This window comes from Schistocerca piceifrons, chromosome 2, assembly GCF_021461385.2.
Source record: "Schistocerca piceifrons isolate TAMUIC-IGC-003096 chromosome 2, iqSchPice1.1, whole genome shotgun sequence".
Lineage (NCBI taxonomy): Eukaryota > Metazoa > Arthropoda > Insecta > Orthoptera > Acrididae > Schistocerca > Schistocerca piceifrons.
Window position 1 is genome coordinate 436,141,930 of NC_060139.1, and position 12,768 is coordinate 436,154,697.

General features: G+C 41.7%; 1 protein-coding gene across 1 annotated transcript in view; it reads left to right on the forward strand.

Moving 5' to 3' along the window:
• The window catches only part of LOC124775452 (juvenile hormone esterase-like), a 188,368-nt gene that overhangs the window by 97,485 nt on the left and 78,115 nt on the right, over positions 1-12,768 (forward strand). The window lies entirely within an intron of this gene.

Sequence of the window (12,768 nt, forward strand, 5' to 3'; positions counted from 1 at the left end):
GTGGGACATAGCACCAGTGAAAGAAAGAAAGAAAGTAATTGCGAATGTGTTGAGTGTGTGACTCCAAGCTGTCACTGAATTCAATAACAAATACTGCCCTAGTTGATGTAAATGTATTTCAAATGTAAACTATTCGATTAAGTCCCCATATATTTGGGATAAAATTTCATCCAAGGCCTACCTTAACAAGAAGTGCAATACTCCTCTAGCATGTGACAGGTTACAGTTTAATATGTACTTATATCTGTGAACGGAGGTTTCCCACGTGTCGTCCTCACAATTAGATGAAATACTGCTGGTCTTGCCTCTGCAGTGAGTTACGAAATCTTTCGAACACCCCCAGATCTTCTCGTAAATCTTGACAATTCTGAACAGTTTATTGTCCCAGTTCTTCAACCGTATCAGTAGGTGAGTTATACAGTTAACTTTTCAGATGACTGAAAGTTTACTGCCAAAACATATTTTTATGATTATTCTGGTGAATGGCTTTATTATAAAAAGTTATTGTTAATGCAACAGACGCATAGAAATGTGTAAAGCTCTATCTCTGACAATATTATGGTTATCTATAATTTTTCCCTGAAAATTGCTAGACTATCTAGTGATACTTTATTATCATTATCATAAAATCTGATATGTAGCCGTACAACTTGTATTATGAAAACCCTTATTCCAGTATATCAGTATTCAAACATTTTCTGGAACTTCCTACTATCGGACATGTCAGTATTCTGATAGAGAACAAAAAAACAGAAATTAATTACTGTTCTTATAAATCATGAAAAATCAACTCTCTTGTATCTGACTGAGATTTTTAAAATGTTCTCTAACATCTCCTAACAATTATACTGTAATGTTCCTGCACGCATCAAACAACTTATCTCGTCTTGCCGCTGCAACATGCTAAAATAATTCAAATGAAATACTGCGATCGATGCAGATTCCAATGCATAGTCACAACTACTCATGCAACTTCTGCTAGTTTTTTTTATAGAAATTAAATATTCAGGAGAGGTTTAGTCAACAAGCCTAAAGTGGTGGAAAAAAGTGAAAGGAATTAATAAAAAATTTTAATTTACTATATTTTGAAATTGACGAGTTACACACTGACAAATTCTACTCAGACCTTTCTTTTCCTTGTACAATTTGATTAGCAAAACCTTTCATTATACCACGATGTTCTTAATCAATAATCATGTATCTGGCCACAACAAAGATACGAATATTACTTTCAATGTACGCATATACAAATCTGACAAAATCCCTCCAGTGCGCAAGTAAGCAACAACTACGCGCAACAAAATGCCAAATTACCAAAAATCCTCGATTAATAGGAAAATCTCCTTTGGCGCCACTAGCACGGTCAGAGCAGGCTGCGAACTGTCAGCTTACCTCCACGCTAGGCTGCGTCCAACTATTCTCAACAACTGCTCGCTCGCTACCACTCGTTGTAATAATATCTACGACTCAGAGTTTGTGTATGCATGCAGCAGCAGAACCAACATCCAACTTTCCAAAAAAGGATATGACAGTCCGACTTTGATGACTCCAGACTGAAAAATCCAGAGGAATGACGTCAGGTGGCCGTGGAGACCGAGATACAGCCCGTGCTTGGCCCATCCATGTTGGACAGTATTGGCGCGTTAGATGCCGTCTTGTATCAGCAACAAAATGCGCCATTGCTCCATCACACCTGCACCACATTCCTCAAAGTTCCGCAACGTAAGGTAGGCCCTGGGTGAAATTTGAACTCAATTGAAAGGGGACTTAATCGAAAAGTTAACCTTTCAAACACGGCTTTACTATGCACTGTATCCAATGTGGCTGATTTAAATTGGCCATATGTGTGGATATAGTATCAAAGGAATCTCTTTCGCGTGAATAAAGAGCTAGTTGTGTTTCACAAGAACAATATTTTCTGAGTCCTTGATAACTATTTGTCAAGAGATCGTTTTCTTCGAGGTAATTCATGATGTTCAAACGCAGTACATGCACTAAAATTCGACTTCAAATCTACGTCAGTAATTTAGGTCTGTAATTCAGCGGATTACTCGCATTTCCTTTCTTGAGTACTGATGTGATCTGCGCAACTTTCTAATCTTTAGGTATGTCTCTTTCGACGAACGAGTGTGCTATATCACTGCCAAATATTGAGCTATTGTATTAGCATACTCTAAAACGAACTTAACTGGTATAGCCGGGGCTACAGCAGGAATGCAATTTTTTTTCCTGAAAGCAAGTTGGTTTTATTCAGGATTACAATACATTATATAATTCCCCTACTCTTTTGGCTGCAAAACCCTGTTTTTCAACATAATCTCCGTCCAATGCGATGGCCTTACGCCTCCGCACTGGTAAGGCCTGCGTGCCCGCATGGTAACACTCTACTGGTCGACGTAGGAGGCAACACCTTGCTGTATCAATAACCTCCCAATCATCCAAGCACTGCTTCCCATGGAGTGCACCCTCCATTGGGCCAAACAGATGGAAGTCTGAAGGTGCGAGACCCGCGCTGTAGGGTCGACAGAGGCCAAGCGGTGTCATGGAGAAGTTCGTTTGGATCTTTGTGGCGACGAACACGCAGAAGTCGTTTCTTCAATTTCCTGAGGGCAGCGCAATACACTTCAGCGTTGATGGTAGCAGCTTGAGGGAGGATACCAAAGACATAACGCCTTCAGTGTTCCAGAAGCTCGTTGCCACGACTTTATACCGGCTGAGCGTGCGGCTTTGAACTATTTTTCGGAGGAGAGGTGATGTCTCGCCGCTCCATGGATTGCCTTTTTGTTTCCAGTTTCTGAGCAACGAACCAATTTTCCACCGCCTGTGACGATGTTCGACAAAATATTGTCACGATTAGCCTCGTAACGTGCAAGTAATTATGCACAGATGGTCCTTTGTTGCTCTTTATGATCGTGTGTTAGGCGGTGAGGAACCCACAGGACACATACCTTTGAATACCTCTAATGGTGGACGTGTGTCTCAGCATTATCAACAGAGACGTCCAGTTGTGCAGCGATGTGTTTGATTGTGATCCATCGATCATCTGGAATGAGAGCGTCCGTACGTTACAATAATGCAGATGTCATAGCTGTGTGCGGCTGGCGGGTATGCGGGAGATCGGTCAGGTTTGTGTGACCTTGTTGCGATAGTGACAGGCGCCTCGCTCAACGATTCACCGTGCTCTTGTTCACTGTCAGTTCTCCGTTGATGTTCTACAAGCGCCTACGAATATCTGCGATGCTCTGGTTCTCCTCCGTAACAAACTCAATGACAGCTCTCTGCTTGGAACGCACCTCCATTACAGACGCCATTTTGATGGCGTGTTAGGTGTTATAGATGATGAAAAGTCAATATTCTTAAAAGAGTGAAGGTCACTTCTTTGTCTGATGTTTTTTTAGTTTTTTTGTCTCCTTCTTCTTCACCTTTTTCCTAATTCCAAGATAACTTCTATATTTCCCTTGACCCTTGTTGGAACATAGTCATCTAACAAAGCTGAATCCACAGTTTCTGAAGCTAAGTGCTAGAGGTGATTTGATTTTTCTTTTGGAGCAGTCTTATTAATTGCTGGATCAACATGCTGATAATTTATTAGTTGGCTCATGAAAAGGATATCATGGCAAGTAGCCTTAATTGCTTCTGTTGACAGAAACCAGACCCCGACGTACATATCTATAGTTAAAATACGTATTCCTTTTAGTGAGTTCTTCTCCATATCACAAAAGTAAAACTGATCCTGAATCATGTGTAACTTGATTGCATGCATGGCCTCTGCCATCAAATAAGAATGAGATACATATCCTGGGGTGCGAAACGATAATCCAGTCTGTGGAAAGCCGGTAAGAAAGATCACCGTTAATTCCATCAGTTTTCGGTAATCATCTCACAGTTGTTTTTGCATAGAAACTTCGTTTTTCAAGAAATCCGAGAATAATGGACTCAACATCGTCAGGCATTTCACTGGTGCCGGTAGTGTAAGCGTTCTTGTCGAATTTCAACCAAGTGACTCTAAATTTCTTAAAAAGTTCCATGTGTGTGCCACAAGCTGCCCCCATCAGTGAGTCAAAACAGGTTCTCAACAACAATAGGTTGATCTTCTACAGAAGATATTAGGATTCCAGGGACTCCCAACAACTGTTTCTTGACTTGAAAGATTATTGATATTATCGGTTTATCTACCTTTTCAGTACTTTTGAGCTCTGGAAGCAACTTTCCATCCCAGTGCAGTACTAATTCTCGGCAGTCACTTAGATTAAATTTATGCTCTTCAAATCCGTGAAAGGAAGTGGTCGCTTTTATCCCCAATTGGCAACTACAAGTACCTACAATCATAATATTAATGTTTTACTACTAATAAAAATGTGATATAATATACAGGGTGAGTCACTAATTATTTCCACCAAGAATAACTCGGAAAGTATGATAGGAGCTGAAAAGTTTGTGGGACAAAAGTTGCATGAGATAACGGGAGCCATAATATGGCGTTGGTTTTTTTATTGCTAGGTGGGGTCGCCTCAGAGATATGAAGGTCAACTTTGTTCTTTTAAATGGGATGCTGTAGTTTAGTACTTATTTTCTGATAGCGGCTATCGAGACAAATCCAATGATGTGTAACAGTAATGTCTTTGAAAGTCAACGAATGTCATAAAGGTGGCATGAACATCCTTTTACAGAAGGTGTTGGAAGTGATGACCAATGGTATCAATGCAGTGATGCAAACTTCTTATCATGGATTGAGTGGTATTCCTTATCTCTTCGGCACTTATCGAAGCACATGCTCTGACAATTCTCTCTCGCATATCTTCGGGTGTAGCTGGAACGTCTTTACAACCAATGTCTTTTACGAATCCCCACAAGAAAAAATCCAGGAGGTGTCAAGTCTGGCGAACGAGCTGGCTGCGAGACATCTCCTCCTCGTCAAATCCAACGATTTTGGAATTTTCTCTACAACTCATTTCGAGCCATCAGCGAGAAATGTGCCGGACACCGATCATATTGATACCACATTCTATTCCTTGTTCCTAAAGGTATTTCTCCTAATAACAGACCTAATGTTTCTTGTCGGAATGTGGTGTACCTCGTACCATTACGATTTCCTTCGATGAAACAGTGTCATATAATTATGTGTTCCACAATCCTACACCATAAATTCACCGACCACGGTTTTTGGTGTGCAACTTGCCGCAGCCAACATGGATTTTCAGTTGCCCAATAATGTATGTTATGCAAATTAACATTACCGTGGTTCGTGCATGTTGCCTCGTCAATAAATAAAATCAAATTAATAAATGTGTCATCCCTCTGAATCTGAAGTTGAGCCCATCGGCAGAATTCAATGCGACGCATACAATCCGCACCAGTTAATTCTTGGTGGAGACCGATATGGTAAGGATGATATTTATGGCGATGCAGGTCACGAACAACACTTCTCTGGCTCATACCAGATTTCCTTGCGATTTGACGCGAACTAACACAAGGATCTCGAACCCCAGAGGCAAGAGTATCAATTTCCGTTTCCTTTTTAGTAACTTTCCTTCGCCAGATATGTTTCCGATGCGTTAAAGATCAGTTTTTCTCAATTTATCACACACACATTTTAATGTACGACGTGTAGGGTGAGTACGTTGAGGATATCTTTCAGCGTATAAGCCTCTAGCTCTCACTGAATTTCGTTGGCGTTCTCCATAAATGAGAAGCATATAGACTTGTTCTTCGAAGGAATACACCATTCACATTAGGCTTACCGTTCCAGTTTGTGTTGTACTGCGAAACCGTCGAATGGTGTTTACATGTCAATGGCACGTTAGATGGATACGCCCTATTCGGAGAATATTTACTGTTTGTATGATATACGAGAGAGAATTGTCAGAGCTTGTGCTTCGGTAAGTGCCGAAGAGATAAGGAATACCACTCAATCCATGATAAGAAGATTGCATCACTGCATTGATACCAATGGTCATTACTTCAAACGGCTTCTGTAAATGGACGTCCATGCCACCTTTTTGACCTTCGTTGACCTTCAAAGACCTTACTGTTACACATCATTGGATTCGTCTCGATAGCCGCTATCAGAAAATAAGTACCAAACTATAGCATCCCATTTAAAACAAAAACAGAGTTGACCTTCACATCTCTGACGCGGTCCCACCTAGCAACAAAAAACCAACGTCATATTATAGCCCCTGTTGTCCCATGCAACATTTGTCCCACAAACTTTTCAGCTACTATCATACTTTCGGAGTTATTGTAGGTGGTAATAGTTAGTGAATCACCCTGTATATTACAATATTAGGATTAAAGTCTTAAAACAGAGCTATTAAAAATAAGTATCTCTAATAAAATTTTATATAATAATAATAATAATTATTATTATTATTATTATTATTATTATTATTATTATTATGAGGCATAGCACAACACGAACAGCAAAATTCGAAACTTCGTGGTCTATGAGGGTCGTCCTGTATTTGTGTGACTGAGGTAAAATTTTGCGCATATCGTTTTTTCATTGACTGTAACAAAATAGGAGGGAGGGTGGGAGCTAACCTTTTAGAAAGCTGAAAAATAAGGGCTACTCTAATATGTATGCGTGTTAGAGACTTTTTGGAGACCACAAATCTCCTCTGTAGGAATCAATGGGGATTTCACAAAAAGCGATCGTGTGAAATCCTACTCAATCTGTTCGTCCGCGAGCCCAGAACGCAGAATAAATCGGTAAGCTGGTCGATGCCGTGTATCGCGAATTCTGGAAGGCGTTCGATACGATTCCGCACTGTCACCTAATGAACAAAGTAGCAGCGTACGGAAAATCAGTCCTGGTTTATAATTTGACTGAAGATTTTCTAGCAAATATTTTTGGAAATTTGTGGTAAGTCCCTATGGGACCAAACTGCTAAGGTCATCGGTCCCTAGGCTTACACACTATTTAATGTAAACTTTAACTTACGCTAAGGACAACACACACACCCATGCACGAGGGAGCCCTCGAACCTCCGATGGGGGGAGCCGCGCCAACCGTGGCAAGCCGCCTAGACCGCGCGGCTACCCAGCGCGTCCTAGCAAATATAATACGTCGCGTCGCTCCAAACAGAGAACCTCTTCAGACATTAAAATAGCTTCGGGCGTACTCCAACAGCGCTTTATAGGACCGTCACTGAACACAGTATGGTAAGTAAATGACATAAGGCTGCCGCAATGCTGGAGAATCAGTTAAATGCCGAAGACCTGGAGAGGATCGAAGCTTATTGCTCGAGTTGACAGTTGACTCTCAACATACACAAATATAACATACGGTTCACACATCGGAGGAGAGACGAGCTGTGTGGTTACACGATTGCCGAAAAATCAGTGGGAGCAGTCACATCGGTTAAATATAAGGGGTCGGCGTATGAATCGATTTAAAGAGAAACTAGGACATAGAACTAGTCGCAGGAGGGACGGATGCCAGATTGACATCCATTTGAAGAATCAACAGGAAATACAGTCAGGTACAGTTTGAGTACATTTTTCCACACTAGTCACATATCATTTGGCGCCCTCTCCTCGCCCCCCGCCCCCCCCCCCCCGGCAAACTTCTTTTCGTGAACCAGGTGTTCGAGACTACGGTGTATTCGGCACTTTTGCAATCTCATATTTTTCATTGTACAAAACAGTATATTTATTTCTGATGTTTTTAGTGCTTTCGGTCATAGTGTAGACCTCTGCTCAGTATGTGACTGAATACCATCCGGTATTCACGCAAAATATCCAAGATTGGCAATGTTTCACTAAAGTTCGAAATTTAGAGAGGACTTCAAATCGAGATGCTTTTAATAGGTTCCAGAACGAAACTGTTCTGAAACCTGGCAGAAAATCCAAAGAGATTCTGATCGTATGTGAAATACGCCTGCGCAAAGACACAATCAGTATCTTCACTGCACGATAGTAATCTACATCAGCATCTACATACAGGGTGTTTCAAAAATGACCGGTATATTTGAAACGGCAATAAAAACTAAACGAGCAGCGATAGAAATACACCGTTTGTTGCAATATGCTTGGGACAACAGTACATTTTCAGGCTGACAAACTTTTGAAATTACAGTAGTTACAATTTTCAACAACAGATGGCGCTGCGGTCTGGGAAACTCTATAGTACGATATTTTCCACATATCCACCATGCGTAGCAATAATATGGCGTAGTCTCTGAATGAAATTACCCGAAACCTTTGACAACGTGTCTGGCGGAATGGCTTCACATGCAGATGAGATGTACTGCTTCAGCTGTTCAATTGTTTCTGGATTCTGGCGGTACACCTGGTCTTTCAAGTGTCCCCACAGAAAGAAGTCACAGGGGTTCATGTCTGGCGAATAGGGAGGCCAATCCACGCCGCCGCCTGTATGTTTCGGATAGCCCAAAGCAATCACACGATCATCGAAATATTCATTCAGGAAATTAAAGACGTCGGCCGTGCGATGTGGCCAGGCACCATCTTGCATAAACCACGAGGTGTTCGCAGTGTCGTCTAAGGCAGTTTGTACCGCCACAAATTCACGAAGAATGTCCAGATAGCGTGATGCAGTAATCGTTTCGGATCTGAAAAATGGGCCAATGATTCCTTTGGAAGAAATGGCGGCCCAGACCAGTACTTTTTGAGGATGCAGGGACGATGGGACTGCAACATGGGGCTTTTCGGTTCCCCAGATGCGCCACTTCTGTTTATTGACGAAGCCGTCCAGGTAAAAATAAGCTTCGTCAGTAAACCAAATGCTGCCCACATGCATATCGCCGTCATCAATCCTGTGCACTATATCGTTAGCGAATGTCTCTCGTGCAGCAATGGTAGTGGCGCTGAGGGGTTGCCGCGTTTGAATTTTGTATGGATAGAGGTGTAAACTCTGGCGCATGAGACGATACGTGGACGTTGGCGTCATTTGGACCGCAGCTGCAACACGGCGAACGGAAACCCGAGGCCGCTGTTGGATCACCTGCTGCACTAGCGCGTTGCCCTCTGTGGTTGCCGTACGCGGTCGCCCTACCTTTCCAGCACGTTCATCCGTCACGTTCCCAGTCTGTTGAAATTTTTCAAACAGATCCTTTATTGTATCGCTTTTCGGTCCTTTGGTTACATTAAACCTCCGTTGAAAACTTCGTCTTGTTGCAACAACACTGTGTTCTAGGCGGTGGAATTCCAACACCAGAAAAATCCTCTGTTCTAAGGAATAAACCATGTTGTCTACAGCACACTTGCACGTTGTGAACAGCACACGCTTACAGCAGAAAGACGACATACAGAATGGCGCACCCACAGACTGCGTTGTCTTCTATATCTTTCACATCACTTGCAGCGCCATCTGTTGTTGAAAATTGTAACTACAGTAATTTCGAAAGTTTGTCCGCCTGAAAATGTACTGTCGTCCCAAGCATATTGCAACAAACGGTGTATTTCTATCGCTGCTCGTTTAGTTTTTATTGCCGTTTCAAATATACCAGTCATTTTTGAAACACCCTGTAGATGCTCCGTAAGCCACCGAACGGTGCGTGGTGGAGGGTACCCTATACCACTATTGGTCATTACCTTTCCTGTTGCACTCGCAACCAGGAAAAACGATTATCTATATGCATCCGTATGAGAGTTAACTTCACGTACAGTGGTCCTTACGTGCAATGTATGTTGGTGGCAGTAGAAACGTTTGGCATTCAGCTTCAAATGCCGATTCTCTAAATTTTCTCTAAACTGTTTCTCGAAAAGTACGTCGCCTTCCCTCCAGGAATTCTCATTTGAGTTCTCGAAGCACCTCCGTAATACTTCTTGTTCGAACCTACAGGTAACAAATCTAGCAGCCTACCTCTGGAATGCTTCGATGTTTACCTTCAGTCCGACGTGGTATAAATCCCAAACACTTGAATACTGCTCAAGAACGGGTCGCACCACTGTCCTTTGTGCGGTCTCCTTTGCTCAGTCCTAAAATTCATCCTATAAATTGAAGCCGACCATTGCCTTCCCTACCGCAGTTATCAAAAAATGGTTCAAATGGCTCTGAGCACTATGGGCCTTAACATCTGAGGTCATCAGTTCCCTAGAACTTAGAACTACTTAAACCTAACTAAGCTAAGGGCATCACACACATCCATGCCCGAGGCAGGATTCGAACCTGCGACCGTAGCGGTCGCGCGGTTCCAGACTGAAGTGCCTAGAACCGCTCGGCCACACCGGCCGGCCGCAGTTCTCACATGCTCGATCCATTTGATATCGCCTTGCAACGTTACGCCACGATATTTAAATGACTTGACTGTGTCAAGCAGGACACTGGTAATACTGTATCCTAACATTACGGGTTTGTTCTTCCTACTCATCCGCATTAACTTACATTACCCCACACTTAGAGCTAGCTGTCATTCATCCCACCAACTAGAAATTTTGTCTAAGTAGTCTTGTATCTCTCTACAGTCACTCAACTTCGACATTTTGCCGTACACCACAGCGTCATCAGCAAAGATTGCAAATTGCTGCCTACCCTGTCCACCAAATGCCAATGCTAATGTTAATGTTACTGATGACAGTGTCAATAAAGTTGAGCTACTGTGCACGGTTTTCCGAAATGTCTTCACCAAGGAAGACGAAGCAAAAGCTCCACAATCAAGACGGCTGCCAATATGAGTAACGTAGAAGTAGGTACCACGGTGTACTGAAGTAGCTTATATCACTTAATAAAACCGGTCCAGATTGTACGAGGGGCATATTGTAAGTAATGCAACACTTTTTTTTCTTGGCCAATTTCGGTTTAAAAATTCCGGGATTTGTTGTTGGACATCATGGAATATCCCTGCTCCAGCCCCTACGGTTCTCCCCGCGAACCATTCCCGAATGGAACAGAAAAATTGGGAACTAACATTGTTACTTTCTCCGCGTAGTGTAGATGTAGTTGTAGATGTTTACGACAAAATAGTTTCTGTTATAAATGCAGTGCTAAAACTTTACAACACGATTACAATTTGACCACTTGTAATTGTTTTCCAGACACTGTGTTCGAAAAAGAATATCGAGTTTTTGCGAACGATCCGTTTTCCAAATGTTTTTCTCTTTTCATCATTTTCTTTTGGCCTCATTCCTTCCATTTCAGCCCACCTTCCAGCCGCCATAAATCACCTTTGTCGGTATTGGCACGTGACCGAAGTAAATCTCTTCTCATGGAAGTTTTGTTTATGATAGCGGGAGTAATGAGCTGTAAACACGATCATAAAGCATTAAAAACCAAACTAAAATCCTCCATCAGAAGTAGAATCCTTCTTGAAAACTAAAACTGTTCTCGGAAAATTAAAATTCCTCTCGAAAAAAATAACGGTTATGTCGTTAGCTAAAGATCGTTTCGAAAACTAAAACCCCTACTCGAAACTGAAATTCGTCCTGTAAATTAAAATCCCTCTTAAATACAAAAAAAAAGCTTTTTTAAAATAAAACATCTTCTCCAAAACAAAAAATTGTAAGAAACAGAAAATTTCTTTGGCCAAAGGTGGGTAAATGGGCTGTTATTATGGTGTATTACAGACTGTGTAATCCCGAAGTAATTCTGCAATGTTTTCTTAAATTTCTTGCCAAGGCGATTTAAAAAAAAAATGGTTCAAGTGGCTCTGAGCACTATGGGACTTAACTTCTGAGGTCATCAGTCCCCTAGAACTTAGAACTACTTAAACCTATCTAACCTAAGGACATCACACACACCGATGCCCGAGGCAGGATTCGAACCTGCGACCGTAGCGGTCGCGCTGTTCCAGGCTGTAGCGCCTAGAACCGCTTTTTTTTATTCCACAAAAACAGTAACAAAAATGGCTGGCTACAATGAAATGACATAAATTAGGGGACAGATAATTGCAGTCATTAATTACAGCATTCAAAGAATGAGTCTTTAGCAGGAGCACAATTTAGCACCTTCGCTGTCACCTTCAACAGGTGGCAGTTCAGCATGCACATTTTCTTCTTCTGCAGCCTGAGGTTCCTCATCATCATTTCCCAGACACCAAATTAATCATTCAGTAAATCCTTGATGTGTGTTCCTTCCAGGGTAAATTACGTGGACAGAAGAGAAGTCCCGAACAGCGACATCGCAAAATACTTCACTGCCTTGTTATTTTTGTCAGTTCCAGTTCCTAACCTATACCCATTCTGTTGAAGACAATTCGGAGCATGTTACCATATTTCTTATTGTGATTCTGATATTTAAGTGTTTTCTCGAATTCATTTTCCATATACATCTTGTATTCAATATGTTCATCGCTCCCAATATTGTTAAAAACGTAACTTGTATATTTTCCCATTAACCAAATCACTGCGTTATTTTTTGCCTGAGGGTAGTAACTTTCCTCTGGTCTGAAGAAAATGTTAGTCGGTACATTGTTTGCTGAAGTTCTTATTATTTGAGCAATTTTCTCCCTGGTTCACCTCCAGTTGACAATCCGATCTCCGCAAGTGTAACGATGAGGCACACTATCAACGAGTTTGCGTTTGCTGCAGAGGTTTGAGTCACTTAAACAGATGGCAAAGAGACGCTCATTTGTGCTGATGATGTTATTGACTACTTTGTACCACGCTGTTCTCACGTCAGAAGAAAGAACATCACTACAGATATTTTTCCAGACCACATTCCATGCTATTCCAGCATATTTAGTTTCTATGTTATTTTTCCTTTCATGTTTCTTTCTTTCAGCTAAAATCGCCTTTGCTCGGCCATCCTGCCGGTGTGATTTTTCAGTTTGCACTGCTGTTGAAGTAAATAATGTTATCAGTCTGTCA